Below are 23413 nucleotides of genomic sequence, written 5' to 3'. Positions count from 1 at the left end.
TAGTGGTGGTGGTAGTAGTAGTAATAGTAGTACTTTTGTTGGAAAGGCTTTCGAGGCTTCCGCTCGGAGCGCAGGTCCCTAAGGCAGACATAAGTTTCCCATTTAATGGTGCTCGGCTTCCTCGTCTCTGCAAGTCTATGGTTAATAAGGTAGAGGCAGTAGATAAGATAGAGCATTTTAAATGGAAAAGCACTACCAAGACAGATAAGGAGGGAAGGAGACTAAAAACACATTATTTATTTTTTTTGAAGTGTTTACAAATGTATTACAAAAAGTATTTACAGTGAAGTATTAAAAAAACAAAAAAAATAATGAGACTAATCAGACAAGTAAAAGTAAAGAGCCTTATGCAGAAATACTACAAAGTGCATTATTTATTGTCCAAATTTCTTTAAAACTGCCAATAGTTCTGGAATATTGTGCTACCTGAAACTGAAGTGATTTGTGAATGTAATAATTAAGTTCTCAGGTATGCAAAACTACACTACAATACAATCTTTACCTTTTTAGTTGTATACATTGCAAGTTAACCAGTCGATCGCGTGATCAACTTTTTCTTTACGGGGTGACCCAAAATAGTGTTTTGGGGAAAAATGAAGCCAAAAATGTAAAGGCCCGGTCACACCTTGACGTTTTAGCCAGCGATGGCAACGTATTAAAATGTATGTAAAACGCTGGCTGACGTTGAACTTTTGATGTTTTTTTTTAAAGATTCGGACGTATTTATAACGACTTGGTCTTATGTATAACGCATTGGTAACGGACACAGAAGGTTTCGTTGTGTTATAGATAACTTATACCAACGAATGCTGAACCTGTTGTCGGCCTACACAACCGATGCCCAACGATAGTCTAACTTCGGCATAGCGCGTTGCACGCATCACCGACGATGTCGTGACGTAGCCTATTAAAAGGCTGACGCACAACGATTCGAATCATAACTGCCGTAGAAATGGAAGTGTCAACATCGCGGTCACACCTTGGCGATCTTGCCAGCGTATGCCGACCTAAGAAAAATGTGTCTAAAACGTTGGGGCACGTCAAATACGGTATGAGTAAGTTTGGTATACGTGAGTACAACGCTAAAGTACGCTATCATACGTCGTAGTAAGTAGAGTACGTCAAGAAATTTTAAACATGTTCAAAAATTTACGACGTACTCGGCGTATGACACACGTTCTGCATGCGATGGGGATAAGTTTTACACACGATATGCGGACGCTTACACACGTCCACAAAGGCTACTTATAAGCTACTCATAAGTCGAAACACGTCGCGGTAATGTCTTTTTTTACGCGAAACTTATTTCTAACTTATGTTTGACGTGCTTTGAACCAATTCTTTACGTAGTCCCAACACATATCGACGTATGTAGACGTATTCCAATGACGTCTTCCGGTCGACAAAAAAAAAATACATTAACCGTGTTTCTAGCTTACAACTGCCATATAAAGACGTGTTCCCAGCGGTTTTGGGAATTGGTATATAAAAATGCTGCTCATAAAAGGGGAACCCAACAGTGTTTTCGAGTCCTTTTTGAGTCGATGTCCATGTCAGTAGTAACAGTATCAGTATCAGTATTCGTATTAGTAGTAGTTTGTTCATGTTGGCAGTAGTAGGTGAGGGGGAGGGTGTGGGTTATGATGGATCGTCCTTGCGTTTAACGATTTAACGATTTAAATGATAAACTCAACGATTTAAATGGCTGCATCTCCACTATTGAAAGTAGACGCTTGCGCTCAACAATTGGATTTTTTTTACACTCAACGACTTTTAAACGGTACCACTCAGCTATTTTCATTGTTTACAATGAACGATTTAAATTGCTGTCACTCGCCTTTGTTTTTTGACGCTGGTGCTCGGAAATTTTAATCGTTTCTATTGAACGTGCTAAATCGCTCAAACCCCACTATTGAAAGTAGACGCTTGCGCTCAACAATTCGATTTTTTTTTTACACTCAACGACTTTTAAACGGTACCACTCAGCTAGTTTCATTGTTTACAATGAACGATTTAAATTGCTGTCACTCGCCTTTGTTTTTTGACGCTGGGGTTTGGAAATTTGAAGCGTTTCTTCTGAACGTGTTAAAACGCTCAAACTCGACTATTTTAAATAGACGCTGCCGATGGACAATTGGAATCATAGCCAAGCTAGACATCGAAGTGTGAACATCCTCGTCATGCCGAAGAAAAGTTTGAAGAATGCTGCAAATAAGTGTCCTGGCCGTGGCCGTGGACGCTGACGCAAGGACGATCCATTATACCGACGTCTTTCAGCCTATGAGTAACTTAAAAGTAACGTCTGTCGACGTGTGGCAACGATCGCGTAACGTGCCAACAACACGTTAATCATAGGTTAGAAATAAGTTTCGGGTACGCTAAACATTACCTCGGCATGTCTCAACTTATGATTAACTTACAAGTAGCATGTGTTGACGTCTGTCAACGATCGCAGACCGTGCATACAACCTGTGGCCAGCGTAGCGGAACGTGTGAGTCATACGCCGGCATACGTCGTGAAATTTCAAGCATGAAAAAATTTGAGGACAACCAAAAAGTACAACGTTTAAAGCCAATGTACAACGAGTATGGCAGTGTTTTTCAGCGTGCTCTCAATGTTATCAAAACTTACCCAGAACGTATTCAACGTGTGCCAGCGTTTTATAAAAAAAATTCAAAAATCGGCATACGTTGGCTAAAACGTCAAGGTGTGACCGGGCCTTAAGAGCAGGTTTTTCCACCAGCATAAAAGCTGGTTGGAGATTCAGGCACTGCAGGTATACGTGAAAGATGGTTTCTGCTTGCCCAGAGAAGCAACATCCACGAGGAAAAGAAATTGTGAAGTGTTGCGGCAGAGAACAAGAACTTTGTGCCCTTTTGAAGCAATCTCCAACTTAGGTCCCCCACCACCCTAGGTGTTGGGTGGAGTTAAAAGATTCCCAACTGAGATGGGTAGGCAATGGAGGCAGAAGAACCTCACGCCAGGAGTATCCATCCGATTTGCTCATTCAACAAAATGGAGTGAGTGGATTACTCATACATTTCTTTCCTTGTTCATTCACCGAAGGACACCTCAGCTGTGCCAGGGACCTTGCGCATATTATGTGCAGGTGGTGCTTGGAAGAAATTGCGTCCATGCGGTTCCATCATAAAAGCCAAGGAAGTCGGGGGGGGGGTGAAACAGCCTCAGCAAGGTGACTGCACAATTGTAGGAAAAGAAAAAAGGGGTGTCGGTGGACAGCAAGCCTTAAATTTTGGGAGTTTAACTCGGATGGGGGTTACTGGAAGAATGTGTATGTTCTGCAGAAGTTGGGAATGGCCAGAGGATTAAGAAATCACAGCGAGCAAGTTCAGAGGAGAGACAGTAAAAGACACTTCAAAGATGTAAAGAGCTTCAGTTTTTACAGAATCCAGGAGAAAGAGATATTAAGTAGGGTGCCAGTCCTTAGGGTAGAGGAGGACTCGATTGAGCTATGAACAAAGGCCTTATGGACCTTGAGCAGTTAGGATTTTTCAAAGAATGACAAAATGATGGAAGATGTCCAGTCTCTAGCTGGCTTTGGAAACCAGCTTTGTTCGAGGGTCAGTCCAAGAAAGGTTGTGGGCAATGATGAGGTCGAAAAGTTGAAGAGACTGAAGCTTTTCCAGTGGCTGTCGCTGTAAATAGATAGGTGGGTTAATTTGGCCATCCTTTGGACCCACTGATATTTCATCTGTCATTTTCATCTGGCCTAGGCCTACTGATTGCTGCCCAGGTAATTTCTATCTCCCTCAGTTCCTTTTCCATCATATGCCACCAAGTCCCTCTGGTCATCCAGCATTCTTTCAACCTTCGGGTTTCCCAATGTATCTCTTGCTCTTTTTGTGATCTGTTGTTTTCCATATGTAGTACACAACCAATTAATCTCCCTCTCCTCATTATAATTTACTCAATGATTTTTTCCTTTCAATCCTTCTTTCTACCTCTTTCTTAGTCACTCTATCTGGCTAGATGATTCGGAAAATCTTATTGTGACAGCTATAAATAAAAGATTCTACTTTTGTTACTTTCCATGCTTCACAGCCAAATAGTAGGACCAATTTTACATTACAGTGCTAAAGTCTCGTCACAACCCAGGGTTTGGAAACCCCTGCTTTAGACACTTAAGTCCTCTTGCACCTTTGGACCACTTTAAATCCTTCGACCCTTTTACACCCCCCCTTTTGGGTCCAAAAGTGTTTATGGGTTTCTTCGCTGGACAAAGACTAATGGAACTTTTTCATCAATCGAGGACCCGCTCATCCTACATAGTTTTCACTGCTTGAATGCAATCATGTTATCAGGCCTTTCAGCCACTACAGGGCCCTACATTTCCATCGAATCAAACTAAAAATCAACTTTATCACTTAACTAATGCATCCCAACTAGGACCGTTCTACATTGGAAGGCAAGCGTCTGTCTCACTTGGGACTATTCATTTTTATTGCCATAATTTTTGTTACTTTATATCCATTTCATCTAAAACTAGTAGGGCACTCGGTAGAGCGCATACCTCCGCCACGTAATGCCTGATCCACGAGAACATATCGGGCCCATAACATTTTTGAATTATCATGCTATATATCGATTTTGGCCTGATCTCTCAATGGTGAAAAATCACTTTAAAAAATAAATAATTTGCGCATCCAGATCCGGATTCGTATGTTCACCAAAATCGAATCAATTTGTCGTGGTCACACACTCAACCTGTCCACCAAGTTTTATCCGAATCCCATTCACAACTTTTTGAGATATCGTGCTTTTTTAGTTTAGCCCGATCTCTCAATGGTGAAGAATCACTTAAAAAAATTACAGGATCTGGATTCTAATTCGGATTGTCACCAAAATTAAATCAATTCTTCCATGTCACACACCCAAATGTCCATCAAGTTTCATCTGAATCCATCCACAACTTTGAGATATCATGCAATATATCAATTTTGGCCCTTTCTCTCAATGGTGAAGAATCACTTAACAAATTCTCATAGTTGGATCCGGATCCGGATCTTCACCAAAATTGAATCAGTTAGTCCTTGTCACACATCCAACCTGTCCACCAGATTCATCGGGATCCGTCCACAACTTTTTGAGATATTCTGCACACCGACAGACAAACAAACAAACAAACAAACAGACAGACAGAGAGGGGTGAAAACATAACCTTCTTCACCTTTGGTGGTGGAGGTAATAAAAAGCATTTGTTGTGTGGAGATGTCATTACTCATGGAATAACTTTTAAAAGAGATCAGAAGGATTTTTTTTACAAACCAGGAGGTAAAGCTCACAACCAAGGTGTTAAACCCCACAAGCAACAAAGAAGCAATGCATTGTCATGTCACAGTGGCTCGTTTGTGGAGCAAGTAATCATTCAACAACAAAAACACAGAATAGACAGCACCACCACATGTGCAACTGTGGAAATGCAGTTATACACAAAATGGTTATACTATGTCTCTTACAACAACCACAGAATTTGACAAGTTATGGTACAAACTTGAGCCGGGGTCAAACTCATGTCATAGTACTATACTCCGTGTTACAGAGCAATGGTTCTGCCGAAGCAGCGTCTTGGCCAAAGGTCATGCTGGGCAGTTTGCCATCCCTCTCCCAGCAGTAGTTAAGGCAGGAATTTCTCATTTTGTCAGGGTGACTGCGATAGCTCATCTACTCTTTGTGAAGGACACCGTGGGATCTTTAATGTTCACGAACTAATATCAGCCGACAGAACACACAGTTTACCATCCATCTGAGTGGAGGCACACACATTGACGAATCACCCTGCCTGTGAAACACCGGGAAGAAAGTTTATAGCTGAGTTGAGATTCAAACCCAGCGAAGACATCTTTAGGCATATGTACCTCGAAAGCAGTGGTTCCCAAACTATTTTTATCCATGATCTAAAATTTGAAATCACATTCACCTCGTGACCCAAATGGTACCGGTACTTACTTAGTAGCAGTACCTACGATAAAAATTGTCGGAGAAAACGCTTCCCATGTGGAAAAGCCCACTCAAAAACCGAGATTTTGAGTGGGGGGGGGGTTAAACTTCGGGTCACGACCCTGGGTTCTGGAACCCCTGCTCTGGACTCTAAACAATCCTGTCAGGCTGAAGAATAATCACATAAGTATGAATTAAAGGGCCAAAAAAGGCTTGATTTTCAAATACAAGCTGTTGAATGATGTCACCTCAAATGAGAAAGCACTTATTACCTTATCGATAAAACTTAATAAATTACGAGATTTTAAAGACAAACATTTGAATAAGAGTATGCAGTTGTGTGTTTGCGGTGAAGTGGCAGATGGAGTCTTATTTGCATGCAGTTTTACATTGCCCTTTTCTCTGCGTCTCCAGCACTGCGTCACCCCGTATCTCATGGAGTTCATTCCTCTTTAACTTATTAAAGTTTAAATCGATAAGCAAACCAGAGTTCGCTACTGTAAACTCACAACGTTTTACAATGGTTATACAGTGCCTACTTGTCATTTTAACTACCAATGATCCTTTGCTTGGATTTTCTCTTTCCGTGTGCAAAGAAGCTTTCAGGATGGATTGTGCAGAAGAGCATTTCCACATCAACTTGTAATTGCAGAAAGCCTTTACAACCAAGAAGACCCAACTGTCCAGTTACATCGTCGATATTATACTGATAACAAGTGGGTCCAAATTACAAAAGTCAGAGCTCCAGGTTCAGTTCCTATGATAGTGAAAGGTAAGGCAACACACACACACACACACACACACACACACACACACACACACACACACACACACACACACACACACACACACACACACACACACACACACACACACACACACACACACACACACTTAAGGGCAAAGGTGACTTTCATGTTCAGGTTCAGCTATTGGGTGCAAATATAATTATTTAATGAGAAATTTGTTTTTATAAAATGACAAAACAATTTAAATGCTCTGAAGTTATCATTTGCAGCAACAATGTAAAATAAACTTTGTCCAATACATGTAAAATGTAAGCAACTTTCACCGTTCATGTTTTAAACTTTTTCTTTAACTCTGTGCAGCTGCACAAAATCAGTTCAGGTGATATACTCACCAAATGCATATTCATCCAACACGCTGGGAGATGGCATGGATAAAGAGCAAGAAGTTCTAGTGCAGTAATTCTTAACCTGGGGGAAAATTTTCGTATTTCAGGGGGGAAATTATTTTTGAGGTTGAACAATTTTCAAACTATTTCTTGCGTTGAATAGGTTGTCCGAATACGCTTCCCAAGCGATGAAAAATTAGCGGAACAAAAATTAATGCTGATTTTAGGAATGCTAATGTTAAAATAATATAAGTCTGTTAATGTTATGCAATAAATTGTGTATCAATATTTCAATGAAAATATTTATTGGAATAATTTTTAATGCATTCTCGTGTTTAGCTCGCCTGTACGAAGAACAGAGAGCTATAGCAATACCCCCGGCGTGAGCGTCAGCGTCAGCGTGAGCATCAGCGTCAGCGTGAGCACGAAAATGTTAAAGTTTTTGGTGCAAGTTATTTCCTTTCTCATGTTTTTATATACCACACTATTTTTTACTGATTACAATATACAAATACATATATTGCTTTAAAATTATTTGGATCAGACCACTGCAATGCCATTAATATAAATATATTAGTAGACGAGTTTTTATTAATTTAGTGTTGATAATATGGTGGGGGGAAATATCATTATTCGGCAATTTTAAAGGGGGAAACTACTAAAAAGGTTAAGAAACCCTGTTCTAGTGTTTCATGAACACAATGAAGATTGTTTGTTAATTTCTTCCATTCATTGTCTCTAAGATTGTTTGAACATATGGTTGATAAGGAAGGGGGGATGAAGGGAAAGCAAACATAACAGACTATGAAAGTGATAAAAGTCCAATCCTCCATCCTGGTTCAATTCCCAAAAAGCATCAAATTCAACCATTGGTGTGATACAACATGTCTTGTTTGCAATTTGGGAATGAACTTTGACTTGCATACCTGAGGTTGTGGGTTCAAATCGAGCCAGAGCAAGCAGTATGACAGATTTTTATTCTCAACTTCAGGAAGTTGAGATAGTTTCAGTAATTGCCATGCTGCTGTTGGATTGTTGGTACAAAAAAAAAAAATACAGCCAACTCATGAACGACCTTCATCATGAGATCATCTGTCTGCCACACCTAATGTAGTCTACATGCGATGCACGTCCACACTGTGGACGATTCTTATTCCCTTCCGTTACTCCAGGATGTCATTCTGAATGATTACAGGGTTCCACCTTCATTCTGGAATGAGCTTCAACCTACATGAGGTGTTCAAAGTACTGTCGGACCCTGCTATCTGCAGGAGATACGTTCCTGAAAAATGCTGCGAATGTCGAATCCGCAAATGTCGGGGCATTATTTCAATGGAAAAAAGGAGGATAAGTTTCCGACGGTTCGAATGTCGAAGTAGGGTCACATTTTCTAAACCGCAAATATACAGGGTCCACGAATAGCGAATCCATGAATAGCGGGGTGCAACAGTACTACAAAGTATTGTGCACACATATATTCAGGGATTTTTTTCTAATTATGTATTCTTGGAGGAGACACTGATAAATAAAACACCTTGGCCTTTCTTAGACTATTGTATATCGCTCCTAAAGCTCTTATTGAACGCCCCTCTCATGTGTTTTACTGTTTAAAAGACATTGCTTCGCTCAGCATTAAGCAAAAGGCACTAATGAATCTGAAATGAAACATTTACCTCCGTGGAGATAAATTCTGTAAATTCAGCGATATTGTGTAGCAATTTATTAATACACGTACCTGTACAGGGAGAGCACCTGACTTTGAAACCAGGGATGTGCGATTCAAGTTATTAAAGACTCCTTTGTAGTAATCTTTTCTATTGGGGCATTTTTTGTCTACCAATTACATACTTTTGAATCAAATATATTTTATCTGTAACACACACACTTAAATAAATAAATATTTCCCCACATTAACCATTGCACCAGCCATGCTTTTACCCCAAGGGTGCTATATATATATATATATATATATATATATATATATATATATATATATATATATATATATATATATATATACATATATATACACACACACATGTTGTTGCGGTTCTCGGAAACGCATGCATACAACAGATAGTTGTCCCGAGTCAGTTATGCCATTAATATACGTGCAGATAGAAACCTTCCTTTTGTGTAGCGGGAGGACAAGGGAGTGCGTTGCGATTGGCGATTAGTTCGGATTATTAAATCATTTTTCCCTTTTATTTTATTCCCACCTTTTCTTTTCTGAGGTAAATATGCCTTGCTTGCCCCTCGTCTCCCTGACTACAGCATGACAACCCACGGTATCCTCCCCAATGATCACTCTGAGGCAAAATCGTAACGTGCACTATGGAGTAGACTGGTGCTTTGAGCTTCTACCATCTACCCGAGGCCAGACATGTGCGGCGCGTCACGTACGCTTTTGCACTCAGGTGGGCGGGCTGTACCGGCGTCTGGCCGAAACCCGGCCCAGGATGGCGGACCACGTGAGGGGTCAGGGCCAGTCGGAACGCTGACTCAAGCGATGACTTCGGATTCGGAATGGCCCCTCCCCCGTCCTCCGAGCTCTATAAAACACGGAGAAATCCTCCGTGTCGTTGTGTGTTGTGCTAGGTGTGTGTTTTTCACGTGGAGTGGTCCTGCATCTCGACTCAGCCCATGTCTCGCCTCGACGGCCCACCTCCTGTTCCTTGTCTCCACCCACGCGACCTCGAAGAATCGCCTCCTGCCTGGTCCCGCCTACTGCACCACCCTCGCCCTCTGGACTCCTCAGTTCTCCACTCAAGCTCCTCCGACAGAACACGATCTCCACACGTGCGGCTGTGGCCAGAACAACGAGACTATTGTCGGGTACCGCACCACGGAGCATCCCCTCCCCCGAAACGCCCAGGTACCGAAAGCTATAACCTCAAGTCTCCTCCCTCGCTGGCTGCAAAAGTCCTTTTTTTCATTGTGGTTTCTTCTTTTTCTGTGTGTGTTTCTGAGTGTGCTGGCACCTGTCTCTTAAGTAAGCCTGGAGAAAATCTTTTATTGTTGTTACTGTGAATAATCTCGCGTCAAGTCTGCACTGTGTCTGCTTTAGTAAGTTGATTGTAAAATTGTCGCACCCACACACCTCTCTCTCCTCTTTCCCTGCGTTACATACCCAATTAACCTTTGTTGTGCCACATGCTTTTCCTCGCTTGCTTGTTAATAAATAATTGTTGAAGAAATGTTCCCAGCTCGCCTTTGTCTTTTCCCTCCTTGGTCAAGCATGGTTCAAATCCAGGTTAAGCCGTGTCTTTATTCCCAACGGTCCGTTCCTTCTAGCTGCTACGTCCTTGGCAGTGTCGCTCGGCTGCATCCGATCCGGAAAGGTGATCCGATCCGGGAGAGTGATCTGGTTCGGACAAGGCATACCGAGGGCGTGGTTCCCCGGTGGTTAAACCGCGTGGTTAATTAGTTAACCTGATTCCATAGGTGGGAGGACCCTATATCACGCAGTTGAGTTATTGGCATCCATGGTCAGTTAAGCGACCCGCCACGTCACGGAATTATCCGTGAGCGATGGCCTACAATTCCGGGCAGTCTGGTGGGAATCTACGTTGCTTCCCCCACCTAGTGGTCTTCTCACCCGACCCCGCAATATATATATATATATATATATATATATATATATATATATATATATATATATATATATATGTACCTATATGTACCTATATACACACATACATGTCGGGGATTGAATGTACTCTAACAGCAACCAAGCATGTTCTTAGTGGTATGTTAAAAACTCTTGTGCTAATTGAAAATAGGGAAAGGATAAATCTTCCCAATGTTTATCTGTGCACTGTCAAAGAACTTGTTTTTCCAGCCTAAGGGCTGGCACAGTTACACCACAGCTGGCATTGTTGACTGTTTGAAGTGGCCTTGTTAAACGGGCAGCTGGGCTACCTGGAATCTGTTGGATGACTGCCCAGAACTGCTAAAGCCCAACAACATGGAGGAGGCAACCTTGCAAAGCCTGACAAGGGAAGGAAGGGAGTTGATTCTGTACGCTCTGTGCTCTGTTATCAGCAGAACTGGCAGGAGAATGCTAAAAAAACTAATGAATGGTAATAAATCCTCTTTGACAAGCAGTCATTCAGAGGTCACAGTAAACTGAATATAAGGCAGTGCTGAAAGCCAGCTCACCAGAGGATTAGGCTGGGTGGACTATTGTGTTCAAAGCCTGTTGTCTCCATATGCATATGTCTGATGTGTAATAAAACCTTCTCTACCAATATCGGTGGGAACAAAGATTGATCTTGATCATTGTGGACCTCACTTGGATCTCAACAATTGGCGCAGCGAGCAGGGGGCAAGCCGGATCGAGGAGGAGCTCGAGAGCCCTGGTGAGACAAAGGAGGAAAGAGCCGGCTAGCTGAAGGAAAAGGTAAGAAAGCTGCCTCCTTTCTCACACTGAGGATACTCGTTGCTCTCTGAGATCTGTCCTTGCCCTTGCAAAAATGAACCAAGGGAGAAGGAGGTTTATTTGCACATCGGAAAGGGGTACCCGGGAAGGTAAGGGCCCATTGGAGAGTTGAGAGAAACCCCAGGACACTCTGTTGGGAGACCGTGGGGGAGTACAAGAATACGCCAGGGCCAGGATCCGAACGGGAGATTGAAGGGAGGGAAAGGTGTGAAAACCCCTGACCCAACCCAAAGGATTCCGTTGGGAGGGTGAGGGAGCGGGAAGTGTGCATTGGGAGTGTGAAGGAACACCCCAGTCGGAGAACACTAACCCGGCCCAAGAAAACTCTAGGAAGGATCAGGGAAATAAGGAAATATGGGAAATAAGACGTCAAAGCCAGAAGTAGATAAAGATGCCCCACCCCCGAATACAGCCGCGGGATTGATGTATGAAAAATATGGACCTCAGTCATGCACCCAATAGGCATTGTGGCAAAGGTGGACTAAGGGGGATCCACACCCATTCCCAAGATGGGGCTCTTTAAGATCAGAAATCATAGATAACCTATCATGCCGATTAGAACATCGAGTGAATGATAAAGTAAACCCTGAGCCAGACATGCGAGCGCATGATATGTGGGAGGAGGAAGCCCTACAGGTAAAAGAGGTGGCTAGAAAATCAGTGGAACAAAAAGTCGAGAAAATGGGAACACAAAATAAGGAGATGCAAATTATGGGAAATCTTCCCGCCCCTGTAACTGCAGTGCAGAGGTGGGAAGACCAGGGAAACAATGCAGGTGTTCCATCTGCGTGTGTGAATAGCACACCAAGTTTGTATCCGGACCTGGGAGCCATGGGACTACTGGCCACAGCCTCTGCCTACCCGGTCCAAGAAATAATTCCAGCGGGGCCAGGAGGGGCAGCTCAATTGGTGTACAGACCATTTAGAGAAAGTGAATTGAGATCGATGAAGGAACGAGTGCTAGAACTGAGAGGGAATGTAGGAGCAACAAAGGAATTGATAGTGCAGTGGGTTGAGGCACACCGCTGCTCGCATAGAGACATTGGAGTATTATGCCATGCAGTGCTGTCTCCATTTGTGTGGAAAAGGGCTAAACAAGAGAGCCATTGGCTGGAGGAAGAGCCACAGGGAGCAGCGGCATGGACTGATGCAGAGAGGCGGGCTGCGCGTCAGCTCCTTTATGATGCAATTGAGAGTGCGTTGCGACCGGCAGCGCTAGATTGGGATAAGATCTATGAAACAAAGCAACGTCAAGGGGAACGGGCGTCCGAATTCATGCATAGATTAGTGCAGGCATTCTTGCAATATGGGGGTTTTCAAGTTGAACAAGAGATACCACAGCGAGCGTTGACTAACTTCCTAATGGAAGGGCTCAGACCCCAAATAAAGAAGCAGTTGAAGTATGTAATGTTAGGCTGGCAGGCAAGACCAGCAACTGAGATTTGTACAGCTGCCGACCAATGTTCATCCCGGTCAGAAGAAAAGGAGAGCGCGAAAACAAAAATTAAAGAGGAAGTGTTCCAAATGGTATTGTTAGACAAAGTGGCAGAGCAAAGGAAGAATAGAGATTGGAGAAAGTGGGAACCAGAGGAAGAAGACACGGACTCAGAAGACGAAGAAGTGGCTAGACAGTGGGACCGCCGAATGAGAATCCAACAAAGACCCCCGCCGGTGGCACCGAACAGAGGGAAACCCAAGAAACGAGTAGGGAAAAGTCAAGGTTGGACACGATCGCCACTACTGACCCGCTCGAGAACTGCAGCAGGCCAAAGCCGAGTACAACGAACAGTGCTGCCGCAGGAATGTTTCCAGTGCGGGAAGCAAGGACATTGGCGAAGGAACTGCCCTCAAGGACGACCGGGGTTTCAACAAGACGGTGGATCAAGACGGCTGCAGGGTCGTAAGTCGTATTGACACACCGCGGGTGGACCAGTGTTGCAGGGAGCGATGCTGACACCAACACCAACAGAGGAGCCGACCTTCACTCTGGATGTTTCAGGTAAGAAGCTTCCTTTCTTAGTCGACACGGGAGCCACTCACTCCACTATTGCAGCAAAGGAATTGCCAGGAATTGAAAAATCCAACACTGAAGTACAAGTAGTGGGATTAGGGGGTAAGGTACAGAAACTAAAAGCAACAACACAATTACCAGTACGGTGCGGACCTTTGCAAGAGAAACATGCCTTTCTTCTCACAACCACTGCGCCAGTTAACCTGATTGGTAGAGATTTGTTGTGTAAGCTCGGATGCACGATAGCATGCACAAAAGAAGGGGTTTATATTGATGTTCCCCGGGATAAGACACAGTTAGCAATGATGCTCCTGATGACACCGCATCCGATTGTTTATTGGTGGAGACTGCCAGAGGAACCAATTAGAAATGCTTGGGCATGCCTAGATCTTATCTCAGACAAAAATAAGGAAATGCAAACGTGGCTAGACAATGCACAAGTGACAATGCACACGTATTATAACCCTCCACATTGTACAATATATTATGATGTGGGAGGGGATGATACTAAATTTGTGGAGAAAATTGCTCCGCATTTGGAAACACGCAATGATTTGTTGCTTGGCCGCCTAATGGTTGGTAAGGAAGGCGTCGCAATGGAGGTTAAGCTCACAGACGAGCAAAAGCAGTTGACAAAGTATCTGCCGGGAGTAACCTCACATGCAACAATGACTACAGCAAAGGGATATCACCCAAACGATTTGGGATTTATGGTTTATCGCCTATAGGAGGCAGCAGTCAGCTGCACAGAAACAATAGTGCACTGGGAAGTGCATAAGCTGGAGAATAACGAAGGATGGATTTGTGATTTTATGGAAAAAGAGATACAAGGACTGGTGGAAGAGGTTAATTTACCACCTAAGTGTGAAAAGGCATTGGAGATGATGAACACGATAGAAAAGGTGGAAAACCTGATGGGAGAGGTCCCACAACAATTGTGGACCAAACATGACAATGATGTGGGTCGAATCATTGGGGCAACGCCCCTAGTGGTTAAACTCAAACCGGGAATGCCTTTGCCAAATGTGTGCCAATACCCTCTCCGTAAAGAGGCAGAGGCTGGTATAGCACCAGTAATTAAGTCCTTAAGGGAACAGGGTATAATTGTGGAAACTACAAGTCCGTGTAACACACCTATATTGCCAGTGAAAAAGCCACAGAAGGACAAATGGATATTCGTCCAGGACCTGCGAGAAGTGAATGAGATAATTCAAGGTGTTCACCCTGTGGTACCCAGTGCAGAGGGACTGATAACATCTATTCCCGCTAGCTCCACCCATTTCTCAGTAATCGATTTATGTTCTGCGTTTTTTAGCATACCCATTGATAAAGAATCGCAATTTTTATTTGCCTTTACGTATAAAGGCCGTCAGTACACATGGACTGTGTTGCCCCAGGGGTTCGCAGATAGTCCAACTTTATTTTCGCGTGCTCTGCACAAGGATCTAGAAGATGTTGTTTTCGAAGGTAACTCAGTGCTGCTACAGTATGTGGATGACTTGCTAATATGTTCCCCAAACAAAGCAGCGTGTACAACAGTTACGCTGCAGCTGCTACGGGCGTTAGCAAGAAAAGGCCACAAGGTAAACAAGGATAAACTGCAAATGGTCCAGGAAAGGGTTAAGTATCTGGGACACCACATCTCACACGGAAAGAGGGAGTTGGACAAAGGGAGGATAACTTCGATTGCGGAAGTTCCCCGCCCTCGTACGAAGAAGGAAATGATGCGATTCCTAGGAATGGTAACTTACTGTCGACAATGGGTTGTTCATTATGCAATCCTGCTGAAGGAACTGTATGTTGTGGTAGGGAAAAACCAGCCACATCAAATTGCGTGGAATGAGAAGATGGAGGAATGCTTTACAAAACTGAAAGCCGCACTCTCGATGGCCCCCGCTCTGGGGCTACCAGATTATGACAAAACGTTCTTCCTTTATTCTCATGAAACAAAGGGATTTGCACAGGCTGTACGAACACAATTGCACGGGGACCGCCAACGACCAATCGCATACTTCAGTCAGAGGCTGGACCCGGTCGAACGCGGCCTACCTCTTTGTCTACAAGCAGTGGCTGCAGCCAGTTATGCAGTTAAGCACACGGCAGAGATTGTAATGGGACATCCTCTGGTTTTAAGGGTCCCCCATTGTGTTGCGGCTTTGCTCACACAAAAACAAACACAACATTTAACCAATACATGTTTGATGCAGTATGAGACGACTCTCCTACATCAACCGAATCTGCAGATTGAAAGATGCAACGTTCTTAATCCAGCCTCTCTGCTGCCAACGGAGGACGACGGCGACCCACACGATTGCACGGAGGCGATCCAGGAAGTATCCACTGTACGCCCGGATCTAAAGGATCAACCACGAGAACGACCGGACCTCACCTTGTTTGTTGATGGTTCGGCATATCGAGGACTAGATGGCTCGGGGCATGCAGGATACGCTGTGTGTACAGGTAACAAAATAATGGAAGCGTCCCGTCTGCCTTCTCATTTTTCCGCCCAGCAGGCGGAATTATTGTGTGCCCTTATCAGGGCCTGTGAGCTGTCTGTCGATTCTGCGGTGAATATATATATATATATATATATATATATATATATATATATATATATATATATATATATATATATATATATATATATATATATATATATATATATATATATATATATATATATATACTGACTCTAACTATGCTTTTGGTGTTGTCCATGACAAAGGTGCGATATGGAAAATGCGAGGGTTTCTCACCTCTGCAGGAACATCAATAAAGAATGGCAGTTTGGTTTCCGAGCTGTTGAAAAGCATTACACTGCCAGCGGAAGTCGCAGTTATTAAATGCCGTGCACACCAGAAGCTGACAACTGACATTGACAAAGGTACGAATAAAGCAGATAAAGCTGCAAAAGAGGCGGCGAGTCTGCCTTTGCCTTCAATAATGCCAGCACGACTGGCGAAAGAACAAATCAAGCTGCACCAATACAGCTTGTCAGACATTATTGCAATCCAAGCCGCTGCAACACAGGAAGACCATGATAAGTGGCAAGCAGCAGGAGGAGTGGTGGATGACGACGGACTATAGTCAAACAGTGGGAAGGTAATAGCACCTGTTGAAATCCTTCCGTGGCTTGCACGCATGGCCCATTTGAATGGACATGTGTGCAAGAGGGGGACTGTGAGACAAGTACAAGAATCATGGTATGTGAAGTGATACGAGATATCATGGTGATACGAGAGTGAAGGAGGCCTTACCCGAGCCAGTGGAAAGGCCGTATCACACCTTCCAGGCAGGAGACTACGTATTGATAAAGCACTTTACAAGGAAAACGGCCTTGGAACCAAGGTGGAAAGGACCGTTTCAGGTATTGCTGACCACCCCAACTGCCGTAAAGTGTGAAGGTAAGCCTGCTTGGATACACTTCTCACACTGCAAACTTGCCATCCCAACAAAGGAGGAGATTGTGCAAGAATGAACCTATCACAGCAAATCCTAGTTGCTATAATTGCCTTCTGGATGGGAAGCTGGGAAGTGGAAGGGCAAATTGATAACTGGACAATCCAACCCATCCAACAGAGGGGGAAAAGAGCAATTGGGAACCACACTGAACATTTACACGAGTTGGGAGTACATGGGATAAATACATTCTTACTTTTGTCGCACAAATATGCTACATTGAGTAATAAGACTAAGTGCTGGGTGTGTGCTTATCTCCCGCATTCCTCACAAACGGGTTTGCCATTATCTGTGATCCCATTTGAGGAAATAGACTATTGTGGAGCTGCTTGGTACAACAACTTTAATTTGACTAAAACAACCGGTAACTCATCATGTGTAGACTTTACAGGTGCGTGGTACCCTCCTTTTAATTTAAAGAAAAGACCTCCGTACTTCAGAATCACATATAAGCGTATGGGGTTTATCTGCCTTACTTGGACAAAGCCTCATGCCAGATTTCAGGCAGGGAACTCCACTTGTAATATATCAATAGAGATAAATGACTTACCAGACAAGAGGAAGGGAGACAATGGAACATACCCGAAGGTTGCATCTCATGGCACATATTTTGTATGTGGGTATAGAGCCTACTCACGGCTCACCTGAAAGCCAGCTCACCAGAGGATTAGGCTGGGTGGACTATTGTGTTCAAAGCCTGTTGTCTCCATATAATATGCATATGTCTGATGTGTAATAAAACCTTCTCTACCAAGATCAGTGGGAACAAAGATTGATCTTGATCATTGTGGACCTCACTTGGATCTCAACATACATATATATATATATATATATATATATATATATATATATATATATATATATATATATATATATTATATTATATTATAATACCAATATACCGGGAGCCCACGGGGCTTAGCTCAACCGAAGAGGGGAACAATTGGTGTCCTCATGGTAAGATGCCAGATGATATTCTCACCTCAGAACTCTGCGTCTGCCGGGACACTGCTGCTGGGTTGACATTCTGTGGTCAATATCTGTATCGCATAATCGGCGAGAGCTCAACCTGGCAGCGGAACGGCCCCAAGTAGGTTTCTGATATTATTCGTATAGCTTGTAACACGGTATAAACAATGACAGACAATTTCGCCACTGGAATAACGGTGACAGACGTTAATTAGATGCCGCAAAAATCACACTAGCTCAACCGAACAGTGGAACGGCTAAAACAAAAGCAGAATGCTAGTAAGGGGTCTCCTGAGTACAAAAGGAGCACTGACAGACAACTTGGTCGCTGGGTAGACGCTCCCTCATGGGGCGTTCCATGTCAAGTGTACACATTTTCAGAAATTTTTTTGACACATCGTCTTAGATTTCACTCTTTTTTGTGCAAGTGTTTGTATCCACGGTAAAACATGATATGTCCATTTTCAGACGTGGGGGACAAATCGGGGCCCATTTTAGGGCCCCCACCCCAAATTTGGGTGCCCCCGGCTGCCCCACAATCTTCCAGAGGCCATATCACAGGTTGTATTGGTCTGATTTGGATGATCTTGGTATCAAAATGCTCGTAAAAGTGAGATCTTTCGAATCGCGTAAAGTAAAATCACTCTGAAACAGTAGTTCAAAAAGTTATAGTTTGGGGCGCCCTTTGACCTTGGGCCCCCGCTCCCCAGCCAAACCGATATTCCCGATTTTTTTGTGTGATAATACCCCTTGATATACTCCAACACCTCAGCATAAATGAAAATGGGATCTCAATGGGTTCAAGTGTGATGATGGTTTTATTGTTTGGGGACTCGGGTGCTGGACACACAATACGCCACAATACATCGCACAATATTTGAACACAAGATTTCCAATACACTATATCGGTATATTGTACATAAATTTTCCACGTGCAGATGCAGGAACTGGAAGCGATACTAGTATGAGTAAGAGTTTTTCCGAGCATATTATAGTCAAGATTTTGTGCCAACCAATGTTTTATTTGACAGCTGTGTTTCTTTTTTACTGATTGTGTCGGTTCTACCTGTAGCAGTTTTTGGTTCTACAGAAAGCAGTATATCAGAAATGTCTAAAATGCAGTGATCTTCAATGTCAGGAAAAAAGAAACTATTTGCGGGCCCGTTTGGATGAAGAAAATTCACTTTCACTTCATGAGTGTCCTGAAAGGCTTCCATGATGCAGGCAAGCCACCATTTTCCATCATAGTGCACTGTGACATAACCTGAGAGTTTCCCGTTAAAAGTTGGTGTAGATTTTGAAATAGCTGACTCTATACGGTGTTCCTCGCTAAGGCTGAATCCGCGTACTTGAAGAGCAGTTTCAGAAATAGCGATGAAAGCATGAAGTTTTTGAGTTTCAGCTCTGGTTTTGGCCGTTTTTAACCTTTCTTCCAGATTTCGTTCTTCCTCGTCCATACGCCTCTTGGATCCCGTAACCGAACTCCATTTCATTCAAACCATTTTCAGCAAAGGCGAAAAGATCTTTTGGAGAAATAATTTGACTGTCGTAAGGTCTACACAGGCTCTCACGTGTTGCTTCTCGTTTGACTGTACCTCCCACACCATCTGAAGGGCCCTCACCATGACTTGTGGCAAAAAAATGCCATTCTGCATCAATACCATACTCTGATTTGTGACGACATAGGTTTATGAAGGCTTTGCAATTCTTATATTGGCCAGCACAACTGTCTGAGAAATAGTAAAGTTTCTTTACATTTCCAAAGCTAGATTTCAAGTGTTCATTGAGCATTCTTTGGAAGAGGTGGACTGAGACAACGTCGTGAGTATTGCATTCTGATATAATCGTGAACCAATCGTGGTTTAATTTGACATCGTTCGATTTGAAATAGTAAACCCAGGGGTGAATTGTCGCTTGAGAGCAGTTCCAATGGAATCCTTGGGCCGCATCCTGTACGACAAACAACTAGTTCTCTGAAAAGTCTCCAATTATAGTGCACTGTGACAAATTCTACTTCACCGATTTCGTCTTTCTTATTTTTCTGAAACTGAGATTGGGCCTTGGCAATGAAGTCGTGTCTCACCAATTTCACCGCGCGGTCACAGAATTGATTAATGAATTCTTCCAAAGGCAGGACGATGGAGCTCAGTTCAGATCTGTCGGTGGATGTCCACCGCTTAAACTGAATTTCATCATTATCCTCTCGTTCATAAGCACTCAGTAGCTCAGTTTTGAAGTCTTCAATTGATGGGCAATTTTCACAAGTTCTGAAATACCATGCCGGGTGTGCTGGGTTACAAACTATGCATGCTATCACATGAAGATAGCTAGGAAGTTCGGCTATCTGTGGCATTTTGGAACCAAACATCATGAGTTTCACATTTCGATGTATCGTACATATACATACACTGTGTGTACCACCTGAACCGGCCAGGACACACTCCGAGGGACGGAGCATGGCGAACTTCGCGAATCCAACTTTCAACCCAGGGTTCTTCTCTTTGAATTTCTGAAACAGTTCCTTGAGATTGTTTAGTACCAGGCACTTTTGAATTTTGTCTTTTCCATGTTCATTCCTGACCACCACACAGTCCTTTTTTCCCGGCATTATTCGGCTGATTTCATCACTTCCGTAAAATTCGGTTACGGCGGATTTCACTTTGTCAGGTAATATTTTACCCTGTTTGGGATTTGGAGACGATAGCATACCATTTTCTTTCTCTAAATTTTTGGCTTGCACAGCCATTCTTTGGGAGCAACTGAATTCACTCATCATCCCTCTGATGTTCATATTCCTAGCAAATATTGTCAGTGTACGTATTTGCTCTGAACGGCTCGAAACAACGTATTTTTCTTTCAGGCTTTTGATCACCTCTTGCATGCAGTTTTCATCACATTTTGACGCTGTATTTTGTGTTTTCTCCGCAGTGCTTGGTCCAGCAACTAGTTCTAATTTCTTTCGCACATAATCTTCCACTTTACGTCGCTTTTTAGGAACGTACCCGGGTTCCTTTCTGCCTTTCGTTGGTCGAATGGGCTTTCGTCTATCATCGATAATGACTGGTTTAATAGGTCAACTTCGGCTTCTCGCTCAAAAACCTCCTCGTCCTCATGTGTCGAAATAGATTCTGCAATGCCTTCGATAGTTACTTTATGATGATAATTTCGAACTGGTCGAAGATGATTCTTCAATACGCTCTGGTGACAACTGAGAAAGTTTTTTTCTGCACGAAGTACAAAGTCTGTCATCTTTTTTCACCTTTGACTAAAATTTCATCAACATATCATTTGACACATTGCGAAGATCTTTTCGTTGTTTCGTTTTATGGCAGCTGAACTGATCGCAACAGTATTTTCAGAACTCCTTTCGATTTTCAGTCGCCATGCTTACTGCAAAATACGCAAAAACTGAGATTATCCCATTTATAACTTAATTCGATGATTGTTATACAAAAAATGTGCACTTAAAAATCAAGACACAATAGGCAGAATAATTTTTCATAAATGATGCAATATGTATATATATATATATATATATATATATATATATATATATATATATATATATATATATATATATATATATATGAAAGTCCAGAGGTGATGATTGTCAATTTCAGACATAAAGTCGCCTGCCTGCAGGTGACGTCATTGGAACGATGATGGCAAACGTCGCCCAATGTCAAATCAAGAATTAGTGATATGTGGACCCCGAACAATAAAATCATCATCACCCTTGAACCCATTGAGATCCCATTTTAATTTATGCTGAGGTGTTGGAGTATATGAAGGGGTATTCTCACACGAAAAAATTTGGACCATATCTGTTTGGTTGGGGAGTGGGCGCCCCAAACTATAACTTTTTGAATTACTGTTTCGGAGTGATTTTAATTTACGCGATTCGAAAGATCTCGCTTTTACGAGCATTTTGACAGCAAGATTATCCAAATCGGACCACGGCAACCTGTGATATGGCCACTCGAAGAATGTAGGTCAACCGGGGGCACCCAAATTTGAGAGGGGGCTAAAATGGGCCCCGATTGGCCCCCATGTCTGAAAAATGACACATAATGTTTTGCCGTGGATACAAACACTTGCACAAAAAAGAGTGAAATCAAAGACGATGTGTCAAAATTTCGCTGAAAAATGTGTGCCCTTGACATGGAACGCACCACTTGGGAGCGTCTGTCCTGGGGGCCCAGCGACCAAGTTGTCTGTCAGTGCTTATTTTGTAGTCAGGGGACCTGGTACTGCCATTCTGCTGTTCGGTTGAGCTAGCGCAACCAAAGGATCCCGAACTAGGGAGCGTCTGTCCTGGGGGGCCCAGCGACCAAGTTGTCTGTCAGTGCTCCTTTTGTACTCAGGGGACCCCTTACTAGTATTCTGCGTTGGTTTTAGCCGTTCCGCTGTTCGGTTGAGCTAGCGTGATTTTTGCGGTATCTGATTCGCGTCTGTCACCGGTATTCCAGCGGCGAAATAGTCTGTCATTGTTTATACCGTGTTTCAAGCTATACGACTAATAGCAGAAACCTACTTGGGGCCGTTCCGCTGCCAGGTTGAGCTCGCACCGATTATGCGATACGGATATTGACCACAGAATGTCAACCCAGCAACAGTGTCCCTCCTGACAGACGCAGAGTTCTGAGGTGAGAATATCATCTGGCATCTTACCATGAGGACGGCAATTGTTCCCCTTTTCGGTTGAGCTAAGCCCCGCAGGCTCCCGGTCTACAAGCTTGCAAACTAAAAACTCGGCTCGCTGTCACACGATCCCTATGAAATTGCTGTGACACTTAGCGGACAAGCCGACAATATTTGGGAAGTCTTGGCGTTCCATAGTACCACTTGCATTTTGCACAATGCGTATTTTTGTCATTCCCAATGTACGGTCTGTCGTCTGCTACCAGCTATGTTGTACTGCTATCCCGTGCATGTGCACGGGTATTGCTAGGATATATATATATATATATATATATATATTTATGGATACATATATATATATATATATACATATATATATATATACATACATATATATATATATACATACATATATATATATACATACATACATATATATATATATATACATACATATATATATATATATATACATACATATTGTTGCGGTATTCGCGCCCGCCGGCGTGCGGACGGCCACGTAACTCGAATCGCGGCACGTCGCCCACCGGACGGACAATCCAGTCGTGACCCTCTCGGACTAACGCCGGGAACCAGTCACGGGTGGACCTTTCGGTCTCACCGCGATCGAGCCAATCAGCCCCCGCGTGGGATAGGGTTGCTCGCCAAATTCGACCTACCTAAGTACCCACGCGGAGGGTAGACCGGGCGATCGCACCTCGCCGCAGGTCGACTTCGGACACGGGCCACTTAAGTGACCCGTTCCGTACTATCAGAATAACCAAGCGGTGTTATCGT

The 23413-nt window shown here is 43.2% G+C and overlaps 1 protein-coding gene across 4 annotated transcripts in view; it reads right to left on the bottom strand.

The window, feature by feature from the left end:
- LOC147018003 (sorbin and SH3 domain-containing protein 1-like) overlaps positions 1 to 23413 on the bottom strand; it is a 329576-nt gene that overhangs the window by 303200 nt on the left and 2963 nt on the right. The window contains exon 2 of one of the 4 annotated variants that reach the window (XM_085897162.1): positions 7101 to 7176. The exons of the other annotated variants lie outside the window; for them this stretch is intronic. The gene's annotated coding sequence lies outside the window, so the exon portion shown is untranslated. The remainder of the gene's footprint in view (positions 1 to 7100; positions 7177 to 23413) is intronic. 4 annotated transcript variants of the gene reach the window in all.

This window comes from Eptatretus burgeri, chromosome 10 (genome assembly GCF_056783735.1).
Source record: "Eptatretus burgeri isolate ZD-2024b chromosome 10, Ebu_testis_v1, whole genome shotgun sequence".
Classification (NCBI taxonomy): Eukaryota; Metazoa; Chordata; class Myxini; order Myxiniformes; family Myxinidae; genus Eptatretus; species Eptatretus burgeri.
This window is presented reverse-complemented; position numbering and strand designations above follow the sequence as displayed.